Raw genomic sequence first — 21,769 nt, 5'->3', positions numbered from 1 at the left:
TACCAAATTTCAAACTCTACTATAAAGCCATAGTAATCAAAACAGCTTGGTATTGGCATAAGAACAGACCTCAGGACCAATGGAATAGAATTGAAAACCCAGAAATGAACCTACAGACCTATAGCCATCTAATCTTCGATAAGGGAGCTAAAACAATAGAATGGAAGACAGACAGCCTCTTCAGTAAATGGTGCTGGCAAAACTGGTTAACTACATGTAGAAAACTAAAGCTAGATCCTTATATATCACCCTGCACCAGAATCAACTCCAAATGGATCAAAGACCTTGAACTCAAAGCAGACACTCTGAAAACATTACAGGATGGAATAGGAGAAACCCTGGGTCTCCTTGGCTCAGGCCGAAATTTTCTGAATAGAGACCCAGAAACACAACAAATCAAATAAAGGCTGGACAAATGGGATTGTATAAGGTTGCAGAGCTTCTGCAGGGCAAATGACATAGCTAGCAAGATCAATAGAAAGCCCACGGATTGGGAGAAGATCTTTACTAGCCATACAACGGACAAGGGTCTCATATCTAAAATATACTTGGAACTCAAAAAATTAAACCACCCAAAAACAAATCCTCAAAGAAACAACTGCCCAATAAGTAAGTGGGCGAAAGACTTAAAGAGAAGCTTCTCTGAAGAAGAAAGATGGATGGCCAATAGACACATGAAGAAATGTTCAACATCCCTAGCCATAAAAGAAATGCAAATCAAAACAACATTGAGATATCACCTCACTCCAGTTAGAACAGCAAAAATCAAGAACTCTAACAACAACAGATGCTGGAGGGGATGTGGACAGAAAGGAACCTTACTTCATTGTTGGTGGGAATGTAAACTTGTTCAGCCACTTTGGAAAGCAGTATGGAGGTTCCTCAAAAGACTCCACATAGAGCTCCCCAATGACCCAGCAATCCCACTTTTGGGCATTTACCCAAATGATCACAAACAAGGCCACACTAAAGCTACCAGCACAACTATGTTTATTGCAGCATTATTTACCATAGCTAAGACATGGAACCAACCCAGATGCCCCTCAGTAGATGAATGGATCAAGAAGATGTGGTATATATACACAATGGAATTCTATGCCTCCATCAGAAAGAATGACATTTCCCCATTTGTTAGGAAATGGGAAGGCTTGGAAAAAATTATATTAAGTGAAGTAAGCCAGGCCCAAAGAAACATAGGTCCCATGGTTTCCCTTATTTGCAATATCTAGTATAGGTATGAGTCAAGCGGAAAAAGTCAGATAATGTGATGTTAGGAACTCGAAACCTCAAATATGTATTTTAATGTTTTTGTTTCTTTCATGCATGTGTTTCTAATGCATTTATAAGATTATTTCTTTGTTGCTTTGTATGTCCCTCCCCCACAGTGTAACCCCCGCTTTCACTATATTTGATGTCAGTATAACATGTGGAGGAGATGGGGACAAACAAGTCGTTTAAGGATTCAGGTGAACCTGTTGCAACAATGAGAAGTACAAAATGTCATGTCAAAACCAGCTTTACAATGTCGGTGGAGGGGGGTGGAGGGGTATGATTGGGTGGGAGGGAGGGGGGAGGCTGGGAAGGGAGGTGAAGGGTAAACAAAGGAGGAGGATGCAATGCTTGGTAAGAAATGTATGCATTATCCTGCCCATGTAATTTTAACCCCTCTGTACAGTATGTTCTCAAATAAAATAAAATAAAATTTAAAAAAAAATATTTATATCCTGTAGCAATGTCATTGCCGTTATTACCATAATTAGGAAGATAATGTGGGTTCATCTGCTCCATAGCTCTTGAAAGGTAATGAATGTGATACAGAATATCCTCAGATATGCCTGGTGGAAACCTGGATTTGAATTATGGGTCTACAACAACTGATCAGTCTTAGGTACTTAGGAAATTTGTTTAGCCTTATGCCTACTTCTGTTTTTAATAAAATACTTAATTCATTTCTTAACTTGAAAAATACTCATGAGCACTAAAATTACCCTAATGCAGGTGCAGTGCTTGGAATGGTGTCTGCACATTGTATAGACACCAGCTTCCATTGTGTAGAAATCAGCTTCCAGGGGCTGGGTAGGTGGCTCAGTGGTAGAGCGCTTGCCTTGCATGCTCGAGGCCCTGGGTTCGATTCCTCAGCACCACATAAGCAAAGAGAAAAAAGCCGGAAGTGGTGCTGTGGCTCAAGTGGTAGAGCGCTAGCCTTGAGCTGAAGAGCTGAGGGACAGCACCCAGGCCCAGAGTTCAGGCCCCACCACCGGACCAAAAAAAGAAATCAGCTTCCATCAACATGATCACAGCATTCTTCCTGAAGGCCTTAAGAAATACATACTTAATTGATATAAATATCTGTGAAAAACTGTCTTTACTTTAAAAAAAAGTCTTTTCTTCATATGAAACAATGAAAGCAATGTTGGGGTTGTCCAGTGGCTTTCACTCTGAGAGAGGTTTGCCTAAATTTCATTCTTACTCGATTAGTGGTAGCAGTAGCATTCTTTAGTGCTACCTTTCATGTTTCTAGTTCTGTGTTCCATTTGGAATACCATTGTAACTTAGTTTATAATCTTTGTTATCAGAATAAATAAACTACAACTGCTGAAGTTTTCAATAAAGAGTCAACGCATTACATTTGTGGGGGGTCCCGTCGTGGGGCATGAACTCTGGGCCTGAGCACTGTCCCTCAACTCTTCAGCTCAAGACTAGCAAGCTACCACTTGAGCCATAGCACCACTTCTGGCTTTTTTTTTCTGCTTATGTGGTGCTGAGGAATCGAACCCAGGGCCTCATGCATGGTAATAACGGCAATGACATTGCTACAGAGTATAAATATTTTAAATGAAAAGGGTGTAGGTAATGACATTGTAAGTGATCTTTATAGTAAATAAAGATTGGTTTAATTTCTAAAGAAATACTTGAATTAACATCATTCAGTTCCACTGTTTATTATTCCTGGAGTAATTGCTTAAGGAGAACAAATCCATGTCAAAGCGCTCTACCACTGGGCCACCTTCCCAGCTTTGCATTACATTTTATATGCTTAATACTTTCCTGAAATTATTCCTTTTGGATTAAATATCCCAACAAAACTATTTTTTATGTTTTCTTATATGATTTATATAGATTTCTTATGCGATTCTTATATGATTTCTTAGAGATCCATAAACAAAACAGCTCAGAACAGGAAAATAGTAGGTAAGAAGTCATAAAAAATACTATTATAGTGGTCTTAATGGCTAAGTGTAAAGAATATGTAACAAAACTGTTGGAAGATTCATTTGCTCTTTTTGCTATTCTCTCCCCTTCTCTGTAGAAAGGTTCTCACTATGAAGTGCCAAGTAGTCTGGACCTTTCAAGCCTTGTCTCAGTCACAGAAGTGATGGGATTAGAGACATGTGCTCCCATGGCTGGCTTTTAGGAAGTTCACAATAAAGTAATACCAATACACATAAAGAAACTTTTGTGAGTGATGTTTATTCACTTCTTCAATGCCAAAATTAAATTCATATGTCAAAACATCAAATTACTTACATTATAATATATGCAGTTCAACTGGTATCACTAACACCTCCATAAATCAAATGCAAACTAAAAGCTCTACTTCAAAAACCAACATCTAAGGCAGTGTTGGAAATACAAGAAGATGCAAAACAAATCTAAAGGAGTGAGATCTTTAACACTGGCAATGAGCAGTGATAGCTGAATTTTTAACCAGGCTTGAAAAGTTCGGGTGTCAATTAACTATGTGATTAGAGTTGCAGAGTTGACCTTGGTATCAAGATTGAAGGTAAAATTCAAAGGCAGCTAAGATTGCTGCAGTATTGTGGCTCAATACAGTGTGACCCTGTCTGATAATGGTAAAGCACAGAGTAGAAGCTAAGTCAGTAAAATGTATAGGAAGGATTCTCCACTGAGAATAATTTCAGGAGGTGATCATCACTCTTGCATTGAAAATGGGTAGCCCATCATTCTACTTTAAGCTCTAGCGTGTTTCTGATCTGAAGATAATTATAACATACCAATGTGCCGTAAGTGCTGAGCAGTGTAGGTGTATATTACTCTAATATACGTAAAAATCCTTACAGGTATGGAATGGCCTAACCCTGACACTTCATTCTGTGTTGTTGAGTTTCATGAAGAAACGTTCATAATTAGGCAATTCACAAGTGTGAATCAGGCAACTGAGATAAGACATTAGGGTCATCACTCCAGTGACGTGGTCTGTGACCTATGAAATAAATAAAATTATTTCACAATGTATATGTGTTTCGGAAAAATTATGCAATACAAAATACACAAAAGGGACAATTATCCATCTCTTATATTATCAGAAGTTAAGATACTCCTAAATTGTACTTTTTTGCTAGAGGATCACAGTATGACTGCTGATGTTTGGGATCTGTCCAGGTGCTCCTATACGTTTGTCAATCTTCTTTGAGGAAGTGTTTTTCCATAGTTTGTTTTGAGGTGTTCAGAATATCAGTAATGTCGCTAACCACAACCATGGGACAGCAAAGATGATGGGATACCTGGCCAAAGAACTGAGAAATCACAGGAAGTAATAGGAAAGAAGACACCAGAGGACCCAAAGCCTTATTGCCAGCTTCTGGATCCCTAAATCCTGCTTGACATGCTTTATATTCCTTCTACTATGGGGAGGGGGGGTGGTCAGTGGCTACAGGTATGTCCACAAACTAAGGCATCAATCTTGCTGGTGGTTACAACTATTGACATGAGATATTGTTTGTATACATAGTGATAATTGAATCCCTTATTGTTAGGGAGCAGAAGGGAGCAATGGTCATTACAACCATAACACAGACATCTATCTTGTCTACAAAGTCTTAATGTTTTAGCGTCCAACAGCTCTAAATTACATACTCTTGAGGTAATAACTCATATCCCTGTCTTCCCTTGACTCTTTGACCTTTCCAGAGCACAGCTCTCAGCCTTTTGACTGCTGTTTGAGATGGCTTCCCAATATATCCCTTTCCAGGTCTAACAGCTTGAGCTAGAATCCCTTACAAGTACTGTAACAGATATATTATTTTGAAAAGGATATACTTTTCTAGGATGGGTTCAATTTTTATATTTTATTTCATTTCAAAAATATACAGAGTGGTAACAGTTACATGAGTAATGTACATTCCTTGTTGAATAGTGTTACCCATTCCATTGTTGTTCTCATATCCCTTCCCACCCTCCACATCTCACCCTCACCTCAAAGTTGTAAAGTTCATTTCCAATATAGTGTCGTGTGAATATCATTGTTGCAATGGGGCACTCTTTGTACTTCTTTCATCACTATATTTTTTCCCTTTCCTTTTCCAAATCAGATAAATGCATATACAAGATGGAAGGTACCAGAATCAAGACAGAGATTTCCAGAGATAAACCAATGGAAAAAGGCAAATGAAATAAAAATAAGAACTAGATACACTACTTTACCTACATCAAGGTTGATATCTGAAAAAAATACTTGTTGTTTCTATGACTTAGAGTTCATTTCTATTAGCATCATTTTGTAAGGTCAAATGAACATAGTTCTGGAAGCAGCAATCCCATTGCTGGGCACTTGTGGAAATGATCTCAAGCTAAAACACACTAAATCTACAACTATGTTTTTTGCAGCATTATTACTATAGCTAAGATATGGAACCAATCAAGATGCCCCTCAATAGATGACAGGATCAAGAAAATGTGGTATATATACACAATGGAATTTTATGCTTCTATCCGAAAGAATGACACATCCCCTTGCTTAAGAAAATGGAAAGAAATGTACGCATTATCCTGCCCATATAATTGTATCCCCTCTGTACAGTATGTTCACAAATAAAATTAAATTAAATTAAAAAAAAAGAAAATGGAAAGAGTTGGAAAACAATCATATTATGTGAAGGAACCAGACTCAAGAAACATAGATTCCATGGTTTCCTTCATTTTAATTAATTAATATATGCTTAGGATAGTCCTGGCAGACATGTTCACTTTTAAACTCTTAATATTCCCTTTTTTCTCTCCCTCTTCCTCTCTCATTCCATTTGTTCTAAGTCCTGTGATGCTCTTGTTGATTTTCTCCCCTGTTGCATTCATCATTGCATCTTGCGAACTACTGGTATGCACTTCTGTACTTCTGTCCATTCTCCTTGTGTTTCGGCTTGTACCTCGCTCACAGCAGAGGGCCAGGCAGGGATTGGGGATATTTTCTTCATTCTTTAACTCACACATCTATTTTTACTTTCTATCAATACATTCATTGAATTCTTTCTGTAAATTCTAATGCCTTGAAAATGATTACTGCATTTTCACGGCTTTGTTATTTGGCATTAGGGAAGAACATAGGTCAGTAACTGTAACTTAGGTAAAAGAAGATTGCAATCATGCCTCCTTCAAGGTCTGCCTGCCTGCTTCCTTTTCACTGTTTATTTTTCAATGTAGCCTTTTCTTCTGGAAAGTATTTATTGATCTAGTGAAGATCAATTCCTACTCTAATTAGTCATTAATTTTATTCCAACATCATTTCACAGCTCCTTCTGAGTTTCTTCAGGGTCTGTATAGTAGTGCTTCAAATTCTTAGAAGTTTTAACATCGATGCATCCAATGATAAAGACACATTGCTTAAGTCACCATTTTCATGACTGAAAAGAAACCATGCTGTAACCTAACTATATGGTAATTTTCTGGTTTTAAATTCTTTTAGATTAGAATTGATGGTGGAGAATGAACATTCTGTGTACAATTTTATATTTTCCTAATTATTTTTACTATCCTTTCCAATATTGTATAAAGTTAAAACATTACTACTTATTTTTAGGATTTCTAAAATGGTCAGAGTAAAAATTCTATTCATTCACAATTTTAACACAAAAGTGTCCATTATGACCAAGTGAGAAATTTTAAACTTTTCATTTGTGATCCTTAATGGTAGTGATAGGGAATCAAGTCCAATGCTTCATGTGTCTTAGTCTCCTGTGTGCCTCTGAGCCTGATGTGTCCTGTGGTTTTATTTTCACTCAACTGGAATAAAGAAAAATTTCACCAGGAAGGAATTATTACTTGGTTACTTTCTCCAATATCTCTCGCATATATAAAAGTAATATAATTCTACACTGGCAGAAAATGGGGTTTTTATATTGTATTTATTAATAGTAACTTTTTATGTTTTGTAGCCCCACTCTTCACTAAGTCTTGCCCCTTTCCTATCCCCGCTTCCAATAAAACTTGACTGGATCCACTGGAAACACTTGCAGTCAGCCTCTTCCTTAAAAAGCCCAACCTTAAATAACCTACCCCCTGGGAGCCCTGCTATAAACTTTCAAAGGCCTGACTGAAAACAGACTCCTTCCTGAAAGCCCTCCTCTGCCATAGGGAAATCCCTCTTCCACTCCACCCCTTCCTGGAATCCCTGCTCTGCACCACCAGAAACCAGGCCACATCCATATATCCTTCTATTTCCCGCCTTACTGCACCAATAGCTCAGCCTGCATGAGGCTCCTCCCTCCAATCCCCACCTCAATCACCAGATACCTCGCCCCTAACTACTATAGTACCACATAGTCTCATTGCTGCCATATCCTAGCATCTGCAAGCTCCTCCCTTTCCTTTCAACCCCACCCCCAATCATCCTTCTCCCTCAAGCCCCTCCTGGTTTCATCAGAAACTCCTCCCATAACTAGCCTACTTCTAAGTGGTCTAACCTCTCAAACACAGCCCTGAACCTACCTCTTCCCACAAAGCCCATCATGCTACACCAAAAACCCTCTACCTGCCTATAACTGCCCTTGAAGCCCCACCTTGATTGGCCAGAAGATTCTCACATAGCCCATCTCCTGCCTGGAAAGCCAGCCCTGCTCCACCACAAGCCTTTCCACCTCCCACATCTACTCTCTCAATGCCCTGCCTTGCTCCCCAGATAAACCTGCCCCATATTGGCTCCTTCCTCAGATCCACACACTACACCATCAGATACCATGCCCATAATTATCCTACACCATTGTAGCCCTTCCACTCCTTCTCAAAGCCCCTCCTCCAACTAGCCCCATGGCTCCAAGCTCTGCCCTGCTCCAGAAAAACCCCACTAGAAAACCCCCACCACACTGTCCCATCTCTCGACACCCACATTGCTCCACTGGAAACCACTGCTCCAGTTGGCCTCCCTCTGGAAGTCTCAGCAGGCTGAACTGTAAATCCTTGTCCCTCCATAGTCCCTTTTTAAAGGTTTCTTTGCCCTACTGGAAACCCTGTCCAAAGTCCATGTCCTGCCTTGCAACACTGAACTCCCCACCCAATCTGATTTTTCTTTTTGAAGTGGTGACTGGCTACACCAGAAAACCCATCCGAACTAGGCTAGTGCACTGGATCCTATTACCACAAAGCTCTGGTCCTGAAAAACTCCTCCATATATTGTGACTACATCCTGCTCTGCAAGAAACCCCATCTCCATCCTATCACACTTCCCTAAGGCCAGCCATTCTCCACCAGAAACCCTGCCCCTTACTAGACCAAGTCTTCCTAGTACCACCAGGCCCTCTCAAAGTCAGACCTTGAAAAGCCTCTCCTTCATAGCTCCTCATTCCTACACCAGAATCCCCAACTTCTGTCAGCCTCTTGCCTCCATTCCCTTCCCTGCCTTATGGAAAACCTCACCCTACATATCCCACAAGGGCTCACAGTGCTCTACCAGCACCCCTCCTCTAAGTAATCTCCTCCTTTGTAGCCTTGTTCTTCCTTCTCAAAGCTCTGTCCCAAACAGCCTCCTCCCCAGTGACCCCATCTTCTTCCACTAAAAACCCGTCAACCTGCCAGCCTCCATGCTCAATCCCACCTACTCCACAAGAGACCCCGCCCCTAACAAGTCTAGTCCTTCCTGTCCCCTCCCTGCTGTTTGAAAGCCCTACACAGACTGGGCTTCACCCTCAAAGCCCCACCCTGCTCCACCACAGAGAAATATACCAAATGCCAATACTAACTCCTCCCTTGAATCAGGCAGGGTTCCACAAGAAACCCCACACCACCTCATCCATGAAGGTCCCATCTAGTAACTTTTATTACAAATGCGATTTTATACTGGCCATAGAATTCATACTAATCAATATGATAAGAAAGCAGTATTGCAAAAAAGGCAAAAAAATTAAACAGCTATTAGATGCCTTAGTCTAGTTTGGGGTTCTGTTACCAGGCAGATACACATTGTATGAAAATGTCTGAAGGGGATTCCTCTTATTGGAAAGCATTTTTTGAAGTATCAGTGATCATGAGTGATCATTTTATTTCTAGAAAATTTGTGCACATTTTTCCCATTAACTTCAAAATATATTAGTTATTTTAAATCCTGTGGTTTCGTTGAGGAAAGAGTATTAGTGTGTAAAAAGATGTTTTTCAACTCATCTCTCTAATGAATAATTTTGGACATTGTAAGACAGACCTGTGTTTTACCAAAGCTTTGTATGTGGTATGCTATATTTTATTCAGGCTGAAGAGCCAAAGTAAGTCCAATTTGAGATTAACCACACCATCTTGTGCTAGTCTGCCCTTAGGGTAACCCCAAGACAGAGAGAAAAAAAAACACACAGGTTGCCACCAACCCTGCCCACCCTTAAGAAAGCAGAGCAGTTGCCCAAGTATTTCAGGAACAGAAAATCCCAATAGTTCAGAGAAAGGGCAGTGAGGTTAGAGTGGACTCAAACCAATCATATAACTGCTTGTGTGGAAATTCCCTAAACTTGTTTATTCAATACTATAAAAGCTTTGTTGATTTTGTGCTTGAGGACTCTTTTTTTTTTTTCCTGGTTTTTTCTTCTTTCTTTTTTTTTTTTTAACTTTATTTTATTTTATTTGGGAACATACTGTACAGAGGGGTTACAATTACATGGGCAGGATAATGCATACATTTCTTACCAAGCATTGCAGCCTCCTCCTTTGTTTATCCTTCACCTCCCTTCCCAGCCTCCCCCCTCCCCCCCAATCATACCCCCCCTCCCCCCCACACACCGGCATTGTAAATCTGGTTTTGACATGACATTTTGTACTTCTCATTGTTGCAACAGGTCCACTTGAATCCTTAAACGACTTGTTTGTCCCCATCTCCTCCACATGTTATACTGACATCAAATATAGTGAAAGCGGGGGTTACACTGTGGAGGAGGGACATACAAAGCAACAAAGAAATAATCTTATAAATGCGTTAGAAACACATGCATGAAAGAAAAAAAACATTAAAATACATATTTGAGGGTTCGTTTTCCTAACATCACATTATCTGACCTTTTCCGCTTGACTCATACCTACACTAGATATTGCAAATAAGGGAAACCATGGGACCTATGTTTCTTTGGGCCTGGCTTACTTCACTTAATATAATTTTTTCCAAGCCTTTCCATTGAGGACTCTTTGTGTCACTGGTTACCCAGTGCGCAGAGGACCAAGCTTGAGCTTGCAAATAAACGACTCTTTTGCTGTTCGCATTGGTCATGGTCTCTGGTGGTTTTCGGGGGTCCCAAGTCCATAAAACATTTTGGGGGCTCATCTGGAATCTGCCTCATAAGACCCTCCAGACGCCCAAAAAACCCAGCTGTCAAGTCTAGACATTGCTGTTCTGTATATTTGGTTGCCTGAAGATTCTGTATCTGTAATTCTAGTTTTCCGAGAGGTCTGTATTCTGGTTGGTAAGGAGTCTTGGCGGACGTGCTATAAGATTGCCAATGGGGTTTATGAGGACATATCCCCAGACCCCTCTGGATAGATTGCTGTTTAGTACAGACATTTTTTGGGAAATTTTCCGTCTGTAGTCTGGCACTTTATACAGACATTTTTTGAGAAGTTTTCCCACTGTATTGGGAAGTTTTCCATTTTGGGGGAAACTCTCCTTCTGTAGTCTGGCACTTTCTGGTTGGCAATTTACAATGGTGCAGCATGCCTTTGTAAGTTGTGTCTGTGTGTTGAGTGTTCTGTCTGTCATTTGGGGTTTATTTTACCCTTAAGCCTTGACCCAGGGCATACTGAGTATGGGTGAGAATCTGCCACTCTGAAGGGATGGCCGCTAGGGACTTATTTCCCTTGCCCCAAAATGACTGGGACTTCTCTTCCACCTTGTAAGGCCCCTGGGTCAACAAATGTTGGTGAGATGTCACCCCATTCACTGAGACCTGATTGTTCTCTGTTCTATATTTCCTGAGATAGGGAAGTTCTGGGTAAGAGTGGCAGGCTCATTCAGCAGACTCTGGATTCAGCTTGCTGAGTGAGAATGGCACAGAGTACTGGTAGGGATAAACTCAGCCTTTGGTTGTTGTGTTGTCTAGTTCTGTTTTAGAATTTGTACTAGTTAATTTTGTTTTTTTTTGGGGGGGGGAGTGGGGGATCCGGTCATGGGGCCTGAACTCTGGGCTTGGGTGCTGCCCCTCAACTCTTCAACTGAAGGCGTGTGCTCTACCACTTGAGCCACAGCTCCACTTCTAGCGTTTTCCCTTTTGCTTATGGTGCTGGGGAATTGAACCAGGCCCTCATGCATGCAAGGCAAATTCGCTACCAGTGAACCACCTTCCCAGTTTTCCCAGCCACCTTCCCTTGGCACTACTTTTAAAGGGTGGGTTTTTGGTTATGTGTTTTTGAAACTTATTTGAACATCTCTGGGGAAATAAAAGTTCTAGCCTCCAGCTGGGCTCAGTCACAGAGAAGGTTGTGTGCCTCTTTTTGACTTTTCAGCTAGTCCCGACAATGTAATGTGCTCTTGTCTAAAACTGGATAAAAATCAAGCCAGTTTAGTTTCAGGTAACCCCCCTCCCCCAGCCTTCCTCCAACAAAAAGGATTCAAAAGACCAGTTGGTGAAATGCTTTGCTAAACAAGCAAGCCCTGGGAAAGTGAAGCTCAACAAAGTTACTTAGTTTAAAAGAAATATTGTCTTAAATTTTTGTTTGAAAACTTAAAAAAATGTACATACAAATGATTTTTATTTTTTGCACACTTAAAGATCTGTGTTTTGGGCTGGGAAGGTAGCTCAGTGGTAGAGCACTTGCCTTGCAAGCCTGAGGCCTTGGGTTCGATTCCTCAGCACCACATAAGAAAAAGAAAAAAGTCGGAAATGGTGCTGTGACTCAAGTGGTAGAGGGCTAGCCTTGAGCTGAAGAGCTGAAGGACAGCACCCAAGTCCAGAGTTCAGGCCCCACGAACAGACCCCCCCACCCAAAAAAAAAAAAGATCTGTGTTTTCTATGTGTTTGTGAACACGTTCATGATAGAAAATGTCAGCATGCTGTAACAATTGAGTGAGTTTAAGTTTAAAATTCAAAAGGTTATGAGGTTGGGACATTACCAGAAAATTTTTATAAAATTTTCACATTGTTTTAAATGGCTTTTTAAGGATTGTTTAACTTGAAAATTTGAAAATCTGTTATTTTAGAATGCATAAGGCTGTTTACACTGTAATCAAGATATCTGGCTTAACAGAAAGGAGAAACTTAGAAGGCAACAGAATACCTATCTTTAGGAGTGCTGTTTACACTGTAATCAAGATATCTGGCTTAACAGAAAGGAGAAACTTAGAAGGCAACAGAATACCTATCTTTAGGAGTGAAGGGTGAAGAGGCAGTAGTGCAGTTCAGCTGGTCATGCATGGTGGAACAGGCCTTGGGAAGAGTCCACGAATGGTGAAAAAGGGCAACCTGGCACAAACACAGTTCATCTAACCCTAAAGAGTCAGAATGGGTGCATGACCATTCCACAGGAAGGACCAAGTGGGCCATCTTTATTCTGTCCTTTTTCCCTGCAGATAGACACTGGAAACATGATGGTAAAAATGAGTGATGTGTTGATCTGATTAGCATTGCTCAAACTGCCCCTTGGATGTGTTAAAATTAAAATTAAGAAGGCCTTAAAAAGAGGGTTTAAAAATTTTATTTGTATGTGATTTTCTCTCAATGATATTCTGCCAGTGGATATGTTTTTTTTTTAAGGCATCAAGGTGTTAATTCTAGGTTTTGGTACAATGACGGTGATTATAATTTTTGCATTAAGAAAAAATTATTTAAGTTTAAAAGTTTTAATGTGTATCTGTTTTAAAACAAGAAGCCAAGAGGAAATGAGTGACACCTAGCCTCAAGAGCTCAAGGAATTTTTCAAAATGCAAATAAAAACTAAAGTATAGAATATTAAAACAGATTAATAGGAGGCTTAAAAATTAGGAATGGATTTCTGTATATAAAGTTTAAAAGTAAAATTGTTCTAAATATTTGCCTCAAAGTGCAAAAAGGAAAAGTTAGGATTACCAAAATAATTGCTTCATTCGTATTTGTTTGCTCTCATAGGTTTTTTTTTTTTAACAGTTCCCAGCAGCCCCCCCAAAAAAGAGTGAGGATTCTTGCAAGTTTGTCAGAAGTAATTTGGCTCTTAATTAGATTCAGGTAAGAACATGCTTAAAAGTTACTTCTATGTTGACCACCTTGTTGCTTTAAACTGGAGGAAGGTGGCCTTTTATGAGGCTTATTGATCTGCAAATTGCTTCGAAGCCAGCCTGGGCAGAAAAAGGTCCATGTGAGACTGTCACCTTTACCTAGCTAGCAGAAGGCTGAAAGAGCAAGCAGAGTTGCTTTAGGATTCAAGGTGGCAGAGTGCTAGCCTTGAGCTGTAGAGCTGAGGGACAGCCCTCAGGGCCCACGTTCAAGTCCAGCAACCAACTAAGAGAAATGCCAATGAGGCGTTTTTCCCAGTGTAGAGAAGACACTCCTGGGACGAAAGCAATGGAGGAGCATCCAGAGACCATAAGCCACTGCTTGGATGGCAGAAATAATGTCAGATCCTAGAGTCATTTTTGCGTGGCCCTTCTACAACTGGTCAGAGCCAGGAGGTCACAGGAAAATAGTTTGTAAGCATGCCTAATATCTTTGACTAAATACCTTGTAAGGGACAGGAACTTAGTCATCTGTGATAGTACTAAAAAGCTAAGGTTGTAAAATGGGGAGGATAGTTTAGATCCCAACCCCTGTATGTGCCAAAAGCTGTAATTGGTAGTAACTTTTGAGCTGACACCAGCTACATGAAATTCATGTGCTCAGGAAAAATGTTTGTAAACCTGAGAGTGTGTTTCTATTGATATCTGTATGAAGGCCTGCATAGATAACTCAGGCATTGTTAGGATTACTAGAGATCACATTCCTAAGCCATCCAGAAGGCTAAACCAGAAGGCTAAATAAGCTACACTGCTCTAGCCACGAAAAAGGTCTGTGCATTTGTCAAAAGTTAAAATGTTGTTCTTAATGACATCTAACCCTGGTATCCTCTTTGTAAAAAAGGCTAAGGTTATAGGTTCGTGGCTAGGTAGGATCAACACCCCTAAGTCAGCTTGAAGAAGTGACAGAAGATGAATCTTTGTCCATCATCACATTTTAAGAACAAGGGACCAGAGTCACTTTTTTAAAAATGTGGCAAAATAGACAGAAGGAAAGGCAAGGGAAATAATAGTACAGGCCTGAGCCCGCTATATCTGCCTAGAAAATCCTAGCCTTATTAAAAGAACTATTTGTTTAAAAAGTTGTCATCTTGGTAAATTGTCCTGGGCTATTGTCTAAATAGTCTTAAAAACCAGTGGGGTCACAGCCTGCCAAGCCTATGCAATGTATTCTTAACAAGTCTGTGTAGGAATGTGCAGCCCAGCACGTGGTGTGACAGTCCCTTGGAGCCACAGAGAGACCCTGCTGCTGCTGCTGCACACCCTAAAGGGTAAAGTTCAAGGAGAGCCAGACTGTCACTGGGAGGAAATCTACATCATCATCCAGACCACTTCCACCGTCATAAAAGTAAACTGAACTCCTGCCTGATTCTATCACTTGAGTTTGCTTCCTGGTTGAAAGGTGCTAAAACTAAGATCTTTTGGGACATTCTCTTGGTGATATCCGGTAACCTTCTCTACTCCCACAGTGGATATTTGGGGCAAGGATATCACTGGTTTGCCTTAGGCACTTCAGGGTCACAGCTTAGGTTGGCTCTGATATGGTAATAACCTGCTTCCTCCTGGGTGAGTTTTAAAGATAAAGAAGAGAATTTTTAAAAAAATCAATGGAGGTAGTAAGAGGAATGGGACCCAGCCCTAATCTTAGCCTTAAAATCTAGCAAGCTTTTCATCCCACTGGTACCTTGAGGCTTTCTGAGGTAACTTGGTTCCACAAGTCAAAGGGAAAATGAGCAGTTTTAAACTCTAGCCACAAAGAAGCTCAAGGAATTGTAAAGAAGAGGAGGGTAGTAAAGAAAGCCTTAGGAAAGGAATTGGGGAAAAATTGGTATCCTCTGGATAAGAAATGATTTAAAAAGTAAGGATTGTCTTAAAATATTTGTAAAGAAGACAAACCTGAGAAAGTTTAAGTATGTAGCAAATGGTATGAGTATGTCTTAAAGTTGGAGCTTACAAGTACAGCTGGTATAAAATTGTTAGCTGTGATATACGGAGTCAGGATTGCTGGAAGAAAATGTAAGGGACTTTGGTATTGTTAATTTTGTTACTCACAGTCAGACCTTGTAGACTGATGTCCTTTGTAAAAGAGAGGATTAGCACAGTCCATCTATTAGTTCTGAGATCCCAACACCAAACTGTAAATATAGAAGGCTGTGCCAATTAGGGGACATGATTGGTCCCCAATGCTCTAGAAGAGGAGGGAATGAAGAGCCAAAGTAACTCCAATTTGAGATTAACCCCACCATCTTGTGCTGGGCTGCCCTCAGAGTAACCCCGAGAGAGAGAGAGAGAGAGAGAGAGAGAGACAGAGAGAGACAGAGAGAGACAGAGAGAGAGACAGAGAGAGACAGAGAGAGAGACAGAGACAGAAAGACAGAGAGACAGAGAGAGAGAAAACACAGGTTGCCACCAAGCCTTCTCGCACTTAAGAAAGCAGAACAGTTGCCCAAGTGTTCCAGGAACAGAATATACCAATAGTTGAGAAAAAGAGCAATGCAGTTAGGGTGGACTCAAACCAATTATATAACTGCTTGTGTGGAAATTCCCTAAACTTGTTTGTTCAACACTATAAAAGCTATGCTGATTTTGTGCTTGGGGACTCTTACCATCACCGAGTTACCGAGTGCACGGAGGACTAAGCTTGAGCTTGCAAATAAAAGATTCTTTTGCTGTTCGTATTGGTCATGGTCTCTGGTGGTCTTTCAGGGGTCCCTAGTCCGTACAACACGGCTTGATACAAAATGTCTCTGCCCAGAGAATTAAATGATTGCCTTTATAGCTAAAAAGATTTAGTGCCATTATTAACATCTAACACATGCAGAGGTTTTTATTTAAACCTCTCTTTCTCCCTTTCTTTCTTTCTTTCTTTCTTTCTTTCTTTCTTTCTTTCTTTCTTTCTTTCTTTCTTTCTTTCTTTCTTTCTTTCTTTCTTTCTTTCTGTCTTTCTTTCTTTCTTTCTTTCTTTCTTTCTTTCTCTTTCTTTCTTTCTATTCCTTCCTTCCTTCCCTCCTTCCTTCCATCCTGCCTGTCTTCCTTCCTTCCTTCCTTCCTTCCTTTCTTCTTTCCTCCCTTCCTTTCTTCCTTCCTTCCCTTCTGTCCTCCTCCTTCTCTACTTTCTTTTCTTTGTCTTTCTTCCCTTTTCTTTCCTCTTTTAGGAAATGAGTATGAATTTAGATTTTTTTTGCTGAACAAATATTCTACCACTAGAACAATCCTTTTTCAATTTAGTTACTTTGCTCATAGGTGATCAATTTTCCTGAGGGCTGAACAGAGGCTAAGTTCCTCACCTCTGTCTGCCAAGTAGCTGGGATCACAAATGCATTCCAACATGCCAGGCTTTAGGATGATATGAGAATATTATTACTTTCCTTGCACACTGGTTCTAAACTGTGATCCTCTCAAATTCTACCCCTTTAGTTAGTGATGTGAGTTCCAATAGCTTGTCCTCAATATAGATTGTCTAAATGAATGGCTGAAGTCAATTTCACTTTAATCTCTTTTTTTTTTTTTTGCCAGTCCAGGGCCTATTATAATTTTATTTCTAGAAAATTTTTGTGTATATGTATACATAAGCTTTGAAATGTTGTTTCTCCCCCTCCTGTTTATCCTTTTTTTATTTTTCTTGGTCATGGCGCTTGAACTTTGTGCCTAGCTCTGTCCCTTAGCCTTTAGATCAAGGCTAGCACTTTACCACTTGGGCCACAGTGCCACTTCTGGTTTTCTGGCTGTTAATTGGAGGTAAGAGTGTCACGGATTTCCTGCCAGGGCTAGCTTTGAACTATCATCCTCAGATCTCAGCTCCTGAGTAGCTAGGATTACAGGCATCAGCCACTGGCTCCCAGCTATAATGTTACTTATTTTAAGTCCTGTGATATAGTTGAGTGAGTAGCATGAGTGTGTAGAAAGGTAACTTTCAAATAATCTCTAAATAATTTCAGTTTCATTTTCATAATATTTATTGCAGTGATTAATAACAGAAGCTCCCAAAGTAACAGAATGATCCTTCATTTCCCCCTTCCCATAGGCATTATTAGAAGAAAATGTGTGAGATCTCTAATCTAAGACAATATGTAGTTGAAATTATAAAAATTTCTCCCCTATGACCCAGCAATCCCACTTTTGGGCATTTACCCAAATGTTTACAAACAAGACCACACTAAAAAGCTACCAGCACAACTATGTTTATAGCAGCATTATTTACCATAGCTAAGATATGGAACCAACCCAGATGCCCCTCAGTAGATGAATGGATCAAGAAAATGTGGTATATATACACAATGGAATTCTATGCCTCCATCAGAAAGAATGACATTGCCCCATTTGTTAGGAAATGGAAAGGCTTGGAAAAAATTATATTAAGTAAAGTAAGCCAGGCCCAAAGAAACATAGGTCCCATGGTTTCCCTTATTTGCAATATCTAGTATAGGTATGAGTCAACCGGAAAAGTTCAGATAATGTGATGTTAGGAAAACGAACCCTTAAATATGTATTTTAATGTTTTTTTTTTCATGCACGTGTTTCTAACGCATTTATAAGATTATTTCTTTGTAACTTTGTATGTCCCTCCCCCACAGTGTAACCCCTGCTTTCACTATATGTGATGTCAGTATAACTTGTGGAGAAGATGGGGACAAACAAGTCGTTTAAGGATTCAGGTGGACCTGTTGCAACAATGAGAAGTACAAAATGTCATGTCAAAACCAGCTTTACAGTGTAGGTGTGGGGCGGGAGGGGGGGAAGGATTGGGTGGGGGGAGGGGGGAGGCTGGGAAGGGAGGTGAAGGATAAACAAAGGAGGAGGCTGCAATGCTTGGTAAGAAATGTATGCATTATCCTGCCCATGTAATTGTAACCCCTCTGTACAGTATGTTCTCAAATAAAATAAAATAAAATTTAAAAAAATAAAAGAGCCAGATTACACAACGTGCTTTTCATTTTTAAAAGAAAGGAATGTCATACAGGTATATTTATTGGCAGGTTTTTTCATCTGAAAAACAAAGAAAAAAATATCATAAAAAAGCAGAAGGGAATCAGTAGCCACATAAGTGTGATTGGAGAGGTTAAGATATGAATTTATTCAGGTAAAATAATTATTTGGGAAAGGTATCTGTTCACTGAATTTATTCATCATTAATTTTATTTACGTATCACTTAATATATAAACACATACATGTGTGTATATATGTGTGTGTGTGTATATATACATATAAATGAGATATATATATATATATATATATATATATATATATATCATCAGTATCTGTCCAGTGAACTGTATGGTTAGGTAATTTCATGTCAAGTTCATCAAAAGGACTGGAATTCCATGAACCTTAACAACCCTGCAACACCACTGCAAATGCCAACTTAAGGATTCACCATTGTAAGCCAGACCTGTGTTTTACCAAAGCTTTGTATATAGTGTGTTATTTTTTCATTTAGGCTTGACAGAAAATATGTTTGCCCCTAAAAATAAATGATGGAATTATAACTATAATAATTTAGTGTAAATCTTTACATTGAACACATGCTCAACATGAGTTGTTCATTCTTTTTCTTATTTTAATTTTAGGAAGTTGATTTGTCTTTTGATGTAGTGTTTGCCAGACAGGTACTCCACCACTAGAGTCACTCCAGCAATTCTTTCTTGTTTAAGTTACTTTACTCATAGAGTAGCAATTTTTGCACCCAGCCTAAAAAGCAGGGATCATGATTGCATTCCAATATCCCTACCTAGTGGTTGATATGGGTGATACTTTCCTTCTTAGACTGATTCAGAACTGTGATCCTCTCAAATCCTACCACTTTAGTTAATAGTGTGTGATCCAGTTCTGCCTACCTCTAGAAGATATGACAGAAATAAATGATTACAAATAATTTGAGTTAATCATTGGCTAATATAGATGATTTGATATTAAAATGTAGGGTAAGTTTAAAAGTATAATCACAGTAGTCATATTTTGCTAAGTAAATTTTGTTTCACATTAAAAACACATCTTAACTAGAATTAAGGACTTATTTTGCTGTCTGTCAACTTGTATGTCATTTGGGAAACTTCATGTCTTCCATGTGTGATAAAGGACTTTGAATGATCTGATGTGCTGGCTCACATCTATAATCATGGTTAGCAATCAGAAATAAATAGATCACAATTTGAGCATAGCCTAAGCAAAAATTTAGGAAGTCCCAATCTCAACAAACTAGTGGATCATGTTGAATCATGCAATTAATCTCAGCATCACAAGAGGCTAAGTTTCTGCCCAGTACCTGTGTCATATAGGTAACTGGCTCACTTGGAGGCAGTCACCTCTCCTGATGCAGAAATTGGGCTGAGATTCAGCCAAGAGGAGAGAGAAGTCTGCCCCACCTTCCCAGGGTGGACCTCACAGAATGCACTGAAAACGTGCTTGCTTTTCTCCTCCAAATAGCTTGAGATGCCATGCTGCTGAGTGTTCATTATTTGATTCCAGTGGTCTGTGGTAGAGGTGTAAGGAAACATTAAATTAAATTTCATATTCGCCCATTGAGCTACTCTTCCCAGCTTGTGAGTTCAACTCAGCAAGTGTTCATTATTTGAGAGTTGAGAATACTGAGGTAGGGGAGAGAGGAAGGTTTAGTGAAAGAGAGGAGAGATCGGTAGAGAGAGGGAGAGAGGGAGAGATGGGGAGATGGGGAAAGGAAAGAAAGGAAGGAAGGAATGAACGAATGAAGGAACAAAGGAGGAAGAAAGAAAGAAAGAAAGGAAGGAAGGAGGGAAGGAAGGAAGAAAGGAAGGAAGGAATGAAGGAAGGAAGGAAGGAAGGAAGGAAGGAGGGAAGAAATGATTGAGAATGAATGGTTTAGAATCAGGAATCACATTGCAGAGGTACTACCTGTATTTGGTATTAGGTCTGCCCCAGGCCATGCAGACCCTATGCAGACACCTCCCCAGTTATCTGGGACTCCTGAAAGCAGCCACCTCCCCCCCTGCTAAGTCACAACCTGGTCTGCTGCTGGTCGCACTTTCCATCTGACTAGAGGAGAGTCCTAGGCCCTGAGGTCACATCCAGATCCAGTGTGGCCAGATTTTCCCCCACCTGGGCATACCTCATCTCGTCTTTGGCCTAGATACGACTTGGCCCTAGGTTGGGTCGCCACCCCCCCTTTTTATTACATGCCTTTCCACCATGTATGGCATGGGCTGGGAAAGTGGCTCAGTGGTAGAGCACTTGCCTTGCAAGCATGAGGACCTGGGTTCGATTCCTCAGCACCACATAAGCAAAAAGAAAAAAGCCGGAAGTGGCACTGTGGCTCAAGTTGTAGAGCTAGCCTTGGGCTGAAGAGCTGAGGGACAGTGCCTAGGCCCAGAGTTCAAGCCCCACGACTGGACCCAAAAATAAATAAATAAAAATAAACTAATTTACCTGACTGAATACCATGTGCTGTTCTCTTCATTGGCTACCTAAAGAAACTTACCTAATTAATATACCTTACACTTCAGAGTTTCTAGTTATCAATCCAAGGATATTTTTCTGACACATGTGAGTTCAGCATCTATAAAACATTGTACTAACTCATCATTTATCAGTTTAAATCTTCCTGGAATCTTTTTTTCAATTTTTTTAACTGTGAAAATAACGTACAGAGAAGATACAATTACATGAGCAAAATAATGAGTACATTTCATATGAAGCATTGTTGCCTCCTCCTTTGTTTCCCCTCCCATCTGAATCTTTAATAGCAGCCTAATTAACCTTAAAGTTTATTTTGTTTGTTTTGCTTTGTTTTCTTTTTTGCTTAAAGTAATCAAAGATTTGCTGGGATCATCTGAAAAAAATCTCTGCCTTCATACTTCTAATCACCCTGGGGTACAACCTATGTGCTACCAGCTCACATGATGGGACTTTGAAATTCTTGAAAGCAGATGCTCATCATAAGGCCCTATGGCTTTGGGATTTCTCAGATTCTTTTTTAAATGTAATTGTTACTCAGGTGTGTACAGTGAGTTTTCCATTTCACAATACATGTAATGTGTACATTTGTCTTGTAGACAATGCCATCCTTTTCTGAGCTTTCTCCCAGTTTCTGTTTCTTGTTGTTGTTGTTGTTGATTGTTTTTGTTTTTGTGCCTGACTTTCAGCTTGAACTCAGGATTGGGTGCTGCCTTTGAGTTTTGTAATCAAGGCTACTCTACCTCTGGAGGCCCAGCTCCCTTTATGGATTTTTGGTTGTTAATTGGAGAGAAAGATCTTACAGATCTTCTCACTGGAGCTGGCTTTGAACTGTGATCATCAGCCTCCTGAGTAGCTAGGATTATAGGCCTGAGTCCCCAGTGTCCAGCTACTGAAGTGTTGGT

This window comes from Dipodomys spectabilis, unplaced genomic scaffold (genome assembly GCF_019054845.1).
Source record: "Dipodomys spectabilis isolate Male_0828 unplaced genomic scaffold, ASM1905484v1 ptg000193l, whole genome shotgun sequence".
Taxonomy (NCBI): domain Eukaryota; kingdom Metazoa; phylum Chordata; class Mammalia; order Rodentia; family Heteromyidae; genus Dipodomys; species Dipodomys spectabilis.
The sequence above is the reverse complement of the archived record's forward strand: the minus strand, read 5'-3'. Positions refer to the sequence as shown.